Source organism: Porites lutea, chromosome 5, assembly GCF_958299795.1.
Source record: "Porites lutea chromosome 5, jaPorLute2.1, whole genome shotgun sequence".
NCBI lineage: Eukaryota > Metazoa > Cnidaria > Anthozoa > Scleractinia > Poritidae > Porites > Porites lutea.
Window position 1 is genome coordinate 4,951,055 of NC_133205.1, and position 5,684 is coordinate 4,956,738.

Consider the following 5,684-nt stretch of genomic DNA (forward strand, 5'->3'; position numbering starts at 1 on the left):
AGATTAAGAAAAAGTGTTTGCTGACGTTCTAGATAAAAAAGAAGGCTTTAAAGACTATAAAAACAACTGTGTACGAAAAACGTAAAGTTAGAATTTTTCCAAAAGGGTTACTCCATCGTTTTTGTCAAAAATTTGAGATTTCTTCAACTTTGATTTTTATCCAAATAGACCAAGAAAAAGTATCTGGGAACGTTCTAGTTAGAAAAAAGTTTCTATAATCCCTTGTAACCCCCTGTAACCCCTTGAAAACCCCCTGTCAGCCTTTGTAACCCCTTGTAACCCCTTGTAACCCCCTGTAACCCCTTGTAACCCCCTGTAACCCCTTGTAACCCCCTGTATTCCCATGTCATAAATCGTGAAAATAAATCGTGAAAAACGATTTTCGACGTTTTATATAGCAAACAAGCCTTTCTGAACAACAAAAACATCGCTTTCAAAAACCCACAATATTGGCATTTTTGCAAAGGGGTTAGTCCATGTTACGCCGCAAAATGTAACAATTGACGCAAAATGTAACATTAACGCGAAATGTAACAACTTTTGACGCGAAATGTAACATTAACCCGAAATGTAACAACTTTTGACGCAAAATGTAACAACCTTTTAACGCGAAATGTAACAACTTTTTGACGCAAAATGAAACAATATTTTTAACGCGAAATGTAACAAGCAAAATGTAACAGCCTTGTTACGCCGCAAAATGTAATAATCGCCACAAAATGTAATATTAACGCAAAATGTAATAAGAATCGCCGCAAAATGTAATACTAACGCAAAATGTAATAACATTGACGCAAAATGTAATAAAATTTTCAACGCAAAACGTAATAATCTTTCAACGCAAATTGTAATAACTTTTCTAACGTATAATGTAATAACGCAAAATGTAATAATTTCCGAAATAACGGAGAAGACCTGGCAGCAGTTGTTTTTGTGAGTAATAAATTTATGTCTTCTTGTGTAATTTGTGTTGTTATTGCGAGATAAATCTTCCTGCTTAAGTCGGATTGTACGGAGATAACAAAGTGCATAACAAATTTAAAAACAACAATAAAAACGGAGATTTTGCCTTTAAATGTTGTTGATGACCAGCTGGTGTCTGTTCTGTTCCCAGTGAATGTCTTTCAGCCAAAATTTGCTGCAGCTCGTCTTCGACAAATTTGCGAAACGCTCAACTTGCGAGTTTTTTTTTAATTCGGCTTTATTTTTGCCGCTTGTTGGATCGGGACCTAAAAGGTCAATGCCGATAGAAAAATTGGGCAGTTCTTCGCTGGTTTCTTCCATATTTTAAAGAGAAGGAAAAGTCCACTGCAGCTCAAAAGACGACAACTTTGCAGCCAGGTAAAAGAGAAAAATGCTCACGTCATCTTATTTACGCACGGGCGTGCGTAAATAAAGATTTTGTTCATAGCGGCTCAATAGTTAAGGACTTATATAGGGCAAGCACGCGCGCTATGTTATAAATGAGAAATTTCATATCTGTCTTATTGACTACGTTCAAAATTTTCTTTTGAAAGATTTCCTTTCTTAACTTTTACTTTTAACTTTTTCAGCTGCTGATTGGTGCGTGTTTCCTACGGTGTTATTGTTCACATTTCTAGTCATATTCTTTTCGCATAGCTTGGGATATATTCCATACGTTATGTTTAATAAGTTAGCGTTGTTGTTATTGTCCATACTGCTTTTCCAAGGTTATACATGACTTGTGACTTTTTTGTAACCTGTTTTACGACCTTTGTGAGTCTATTTGATATTATAAGAAAACTTTATAATTAAACTGTTTTCGTAACTTCCAGACAATTTACACTTTATCTACAAGGCTCATGTCCAAGTCTCTCAGTTATTTCAAGGCTGTAACATTTTGCTTGTTACATTTCGCGTTAAAAATATCGTTCCATTTTGCGTCAAAAAGTTGTTACATTTCGCGTCAAAAGTTGTTACATTTCGGGTTAATGTTACATTTCGCGTCAAAAGTTGTTACATTTCGCGTTAATGTTACATTTTGCGTCAATTGTTACATTTTGCGGCGTAACAGTCCATGGTTTTGGTCAAAAATTTGAAATTTTGTGAACGTTTCGTTTTATGCAAAATACACCCAGAAAAAGTATTTGGTGACGTTCTCGTTAGAAAACAAGCCTTTCTAGACAATATAAACATGGATTTAAAAAGAAGGCAAAATTGGCATTTTTGCGAAGGGGATAGTCTATGATTTTGGTCAAGAAGTTGAAGTTTTTTCATCTTTTGTGTTTATCAAAAATAGATCGAGAAAAAGTGTTTGCTGACGTTCTAGATAAAAAAGAAGTCTTTAAAGACTATAAAAAAGACTGTGTAGGAAAAACGTAAAATTAGAATTTTTCCAAAGGGGTTAGTCCATCGTTGTGGTCAAATATTTGAGATTTTTTCAACTTTGATTTTTATGCAAAATACACCAAGAAAAAGTATCTGGGAACGTTAAAGTTAGAAAAAAGTTTCTATAATCCTTTGTAACCCCCTGTAACCCCTTGTCACCCCCTGTCACCCCTTGTAACCGCTTGTAACCCCTTGTAACTCCCTGTAACCCCTTGTAACCCCCTGTAACCCCTTGTAACCTCCTGTATTCCTATGTCATAAATCGTGAAAAAACGATTTTCGACGTTTTATATAGCAAACAAGCCTTTCTGAACAACAAAAACATGGCTTTCAAAAACCCACAAAATTGGCATTTTTGCAAAGGGGTTAGTCCATGGTTTTGGTTAAAAATTTGAAATTTTGTGAACGTTTCGTTTTATGCAAAATACACCCAGAAAAAGTATTTGGTGACGTTCTCGTTAGAAAACAAGCCTTTCTAGACAATATAAACATGGATTTAAAAAGAAGGCAAAATTGGCATTTTTGGAAAGGGGATAGTCCATGATTTTGGTCAAAAAGTTGAAGTTTTTTCATCTTTTGTGTTTATCAAAAATAGATCGAGAAAAAGTGTTTGCTGAAGTTCTAGATAAAAAAGAAGCCTTTAAAGACTATAAAAACAACCGTGTACGAAAAACGGAAGATTAGAATTTTTCCAAAGGGGTCAGTAAATCGTTTTGTTCAAAAATTTGTTATTTTTTTTTAAAGTGCTACTGCGACGAAAATCGCAGTCTTTCTAAACGAAATTTTTGGGCTCGAACTTAATGTTTGGACTTAAAACTTCACGAAAAAATGTAATTCAGACCAATCTGACGAAGCGGTTCCCACAAGAAAGATGTCTGAAAGTGGGAAAAATGGGTCCGCCATTACATAAACAACAAATGTCCGAGTCAAGGGGGAGGGATTGGATCGAGGTCGCCTGTGACGTCATCTTATCCCCAAGAGTCACCACCATCTCGCTACAACTACTTCTAGCGTGTTATTGTGTTGTCGTCTGTTCCGCGTTCTTCATCCATTTCTTCGAAAGACAGATCTGATTTAAAACAGTCGAACAGAAAGATATTTTGGACGGCAATGGAACTGCTTTTATCCCGTACGATGAGGATTTGGAGCCAAACGCGACCGTAGAAGCAGCGGCCGCATTCGAGGAAAGCGTGATTCTTGAAGAAGATCGTAATCTCGAGCTCCAAAGACATTTTACTGGTGAAATAGGCGCATGGTAGGCATTACTCCGATTAAGTTTTTTTGTCGTTTTTTTTTTTTTTTTTTTTCATCGTACTGCGTTTCTGTTGTGATGTAATTTGCTGACAGCAGAAGGGAACCCAGTACAAGTATCTAAATTCTCTAACTCTGTGAAATAAAAACAATACTCAACGGAGCACATGTCTCTTTTTGTTTGTTAAGTGCACTTGTTCGAACTGGTCCGTCGCCATCAGGTCCCATCACTACCAAAACGGACGAGTGTATTTGCTGCAAAGAAATGGACCGTGTAAGGGAAGTATGGGTAAAGTAGAACGGGAAGGTGACTGCATTTAATACTCTTCATCAAGATCAATCATCCCAGTTTTCAGGATGTTTGCCTGAACCGGTGGCTTCTTCAAGTTGCATCGCTTAATCTGAAGACGAAAACTGGAAAAAGTTACCGAAATTTGTTCACTCAAGGTCTTAAAACGGAATCAGAGTAATTTATTCACTCCTTGTTGTTTATTTTGTTGTTATTCGTCCTCTTGCTGTAGTTGTTGAAGTCATATGTTGTTCACCTGGGTGTCTTGTAGGTGAACCTGAAATATCTATTTATTTGGTAAATAAGGTTGAATTATACTCAAACCCTTGTTGACGAAGAAAATATAAACTCCTAGCAGTATAGACTTATTTTTTTTCTTATTAATTTTCTAGAACCCTGAAAAAAATTACTATAATTGGCCCAAAACTCCTATATAAAATAAAGAAAATAAAACAAGGAGTGTACACCATTTACCTTACTGCATGATGAGAAAGAACAAGGTACAATAAAAAACAAAATCAAACAGTCCAGTATACAAACAAGTAGAAAAGACCAAACTGGGGATGGACTGAGTACATATTTTTTACTTCTGTATAGGTTTCTCCGATCAGTGTTCTACAGACAATTTACTTGACTTGTTTGGGATTTTGTTGGAAGTTCCAAGCCTTATCCATACCCATGTTGTGCTTACAAAGCAATAAGGACAGCTTTCCAAGTGAAATTGGGGAACATCATGGCTTTGAAGATGATGAATCATAGACAATCATTGACCTGATCGGTCAATTAACTGGCAATGTTATTGGTTCTACAGTGAGCCACGTTGTTTTTTTCAGCTTTTGACATGGACAATTTAGGGAAAATCTGTCAACACCACTGGAATGAACACATTACAATACAGTTAACTAGACTTTCTAAAAGTCCTTTACATTTTTTTTCCTGGTTGGCCACTGTGTGACCTTGTTGAAGCTTGCTTCGCTCACTAAGAACTTATGAGAGGTCGACTTGTAGCAAGTCTAACAGTTAACCTGCCTAGTTTAAAAGTGTTAGGTCCTAAGTGAGGGAAGATAGGGCTCTGCAAAGTTGCAAAAATTTACACTCAGACGTTTGTATGGTGGGGGAAAGTTTGTGTCCCCCACCATACAATTAATGTCTGTAAAATTTTGCAATTTTGATGAATACTTGTTGTATAGTTTCCAACAGATCACTTTCAAACTTGGCAATTGTACTGACTGAAAGGCACTCTTTCCAACAGATTTTGCTTACCTTGCCCATGTCAAAAGTTGAAACCCGTGAAAAGACCTGTTTATTTGTTATTTGCTTTTCTCTCTTTGTAGAACCAATAACATGACAACTTAATTCACCAATCAGGTCAATAACCAGTTTTAATTTAAAAATACCATTATAACTGACGTGATACAACCTTCTTATGAAATGACTTCTGGGTTCAAAGCTTTCACAGTTTTAAGAATAGTTTGTTATTTTACTTCAACCTCTTTCCCTCGAGGTTCATGTTAAGTGTGTGGCTCTGCTTTTGGGAGGGGTCAGGTTTCCTCCTCAGATAACATAAGGTTTTTCCTGACAGGCTGCACACATGAGCATACGTTTACAAGGTTATCAATCAAAGAACTATACTTAAAAGTTTGTTACATGGAGTAGAGGTGATGCAAGATTTAAAAGGAAGAGCAGGAGCTGGGGGAAAAACAAAAGGCTCTCCAAAGAAAGACAAAACAAATAAAAACTGCGGTCATTGAGGCAAGGTGGTTGGATGCACAGTTTCAACTTATGGCTGGGCAGC

The 5,684-nt window shown here is 36.4% G+C and overlaps 1 long non-coding RNA gene across 1 annotated transcript; it reads left to right on the forward strand.

The window, feature by feature from the left end:
* The first annotated feature begins 3,522 nt into the window (after window positions 1-3,522).
* On the forward strand, window positions 3,523-4,949 carry LOC140938586 (uncharacterized). Its single transcript, XR_012165545.1, has 3 exons — window positions 3,523-3,604; window positions 3,790-3,907; window positions 4,487-4,949. It is a non-coding gene; the product is annotated as an uncharacterized lncRNA (long non-coding RNA).
* The last annotated feature ends 735 nt before the right edge of the window (window positions 4,950-5,684 follow it).